Source organism: Gekko japonicus, unplaced genomic scaffold (assembly GCF_001447785.1).
Source record: "Gekko japonicus isolate JY-2015 unplaced genomic scaffold, Gekko_japonicus_V1.1 scaffold3105, whole genome shotgun sequence".
Classification (NCBI taxonomy): domain Eukaryota; kingdom Metazoa; phylum Chordata; class Lepidosauria; order Squamata; family Gekkonidae; genus Gekko; species Gekko japonicus.
Window position 1 is genome coordinate 41,063 of NW_015163699.1, and position 2,299 is coordinate 43,361.

Consider the following 2,299-nt stretch of genomic DNA (forward strand, 5'->3'; position numbering starts at 1 on the left):
TACGTAATTGATCTTTTTTACTTCATCTCTCGCCTGCCTTTCTCATACAGACTCAAGGCAGATGACAGATTTGTAAGGCAACAAAAAACCCACTATGCAATATACAGTGAACTATGCAATAAAACTAGGCTACAGGAAATAGTACAAGGAAATAGTATAATATGTAGCATAAACTGGATCTCCCAGTTAGGAAACAATGATCCAATAAACAGGATTTATGGCAGCTTTTCACCAGTTTTAAAATAATGTGATTCATAAAGATATATACTACTTTCATGTGGTAGCCAAATGCTACTTACATCTAAAAGGCGAGTCGCTAATAGGGTTGTCAGACCCACCCACCCAGGCCCCACCATCCTGCTGCCGATCAGCTAGCTTCCGGGAAATTTACCAGAAAAAGAGAGAGGCCCAGTCAACATTGCAGCGCCATGCCTATCTCACTTCCAATGTGACCTGGAAGTGTCATCCTCACATCTGCAACATCAGAGTGACACTCTGGAATTTGGGCAAAAACTTTATGGCAGGAGCCAAATTTATCGTAGAGTTTTGCCCAAATACCAGAGCGTTACCCTGACAGTACTGTGTGATGATGTCACTTCCAGGTCATGTTAGAAGTGATGTAGACATGTCGCTTCAATGTTGGCTGGGCCTCCCTCCCTCTCCCAGTAAGTCCCCCCATCCCCAGCTGGTTCCCAGGAGTGACCTGGGAACCCTCGTAGCTAGGCCCAAAAATCAAGTTGCAGTAAGATGTGTTATATGATCGTACCAGTCTCTGACTTATCCTGGTTTTGTTATTTGATCGTACCAGTCTCTGACTTCCTAGGAAGCACAGATTGCATATGATTATGTCTGTTCATCCAGAAAAAAACCCCAACACAATGCATGCAACCTTGGGTTGTACCCAAATTTGATAAACTAAAGGTTTAGCGTAAAACAGCTAAGTAAAAACATTACTGCTTGTTTCTCAAAGGCTAAAAAATGCTGACCAGTGGAACACTTCTTTTGAAAGGGAGTTTCACAAAATTGGGCCCCCACTGACCCTAATCCTTGAGGTTTTTGCAAAGTTTGGAACTCAGAACAGGACCCCTTCTGAAAAATTTGAAGGGCGAGCAGATTCTTATAGAGAAAGGTGCTTTCTGAATTAGGCCTTGGGCTTTGGTAGGGCTGCCAAGTGCCCCCGGGGGGCAGGGAAACCCCCGCCCCAGAGGCGAATCGGGCCCCGGGGGGAACCCCACCCCAGCGTGCCCAGCGTCACCAGGAAGTGACGTTATGAGGCCGGGCACGCTGGGGGCAGGGCCACGACCATCCGAGGGGGAAACTCTATGTTTCCCCCTTGGATGGTCATGGCCCCGCCCCAGTGTGCCCTGCGTCATAACGTCACTTCCTGGTGATGTGCGGCGCGCGTGCACATTGGACGTCAGATGGGAGTCCCCCGCTCCCGACGATTTTCGACTTGGCAACCCTAGGCTTTGGTCCTGACACTAAAGTTTGGGCATTAATTCTCAGGGCACCAAGGTGAAATCTCAGAGAAGCTGGGGATCTTTCTCACTTAATGGCTTGTTCTCAGTGTTTGTTTTAAGGTTGCATGTGGTAACCGTGGTCAGTGGCATCTCAGCACACACCTCTTGTGTCAGATCGATGGTTTTAGAAGAAGAATGTTTAATCTTCACTCTGCTAATGCCTGGAGGTTGATGTAAAATAGCCTTCCAAGGTAGGCAAATTCTGTAGAACGTTTCCCAGCTAGTTTTCAGTGTACCTGGATGGGGAGGATAGCAGTCGATGTGTTAATTACAAGACATGAAGGCAAGATGACATAGAATCAGTTAATTCCTTGGAATCCTTCTGGAACCAGGAGGTCAGACCTTTCTGCCTGATAGAGAGGTCTAAAGATTAGGGTTGCCAACCTCCAGGTGGGGGCTGGAGATCTCTCATTATCACAGCTGATCTCCAAGCGACACAGATCGGTTCTCCCAGAGAAGATAGCCACTTTGGAAGGTGGACTCTGTAGCATTATATCCCATTGAAGTGCGTCCCCTCCCCAAATCCTGCTCTCCTCAGGCTCCACCTCCAAAATCTCCAGGTATTTCCCAACCTGGAGCTGGCACACCTACTAAAGATGCTTAAAGGCGGGAGAGGTGGAATGTGAGGGATTCTAGGATAGTGGCCCAAGAGTGTCCGAGGACAGATTTTGGCAAAGACCAAGAAATTGGAAAGATGGGTTCAAGAACTGATACTAGACAGCACCATCTCAAAAAGATACATTGAAGTTGATTAGCTTCGGTCCCTGCCACACGGGGGG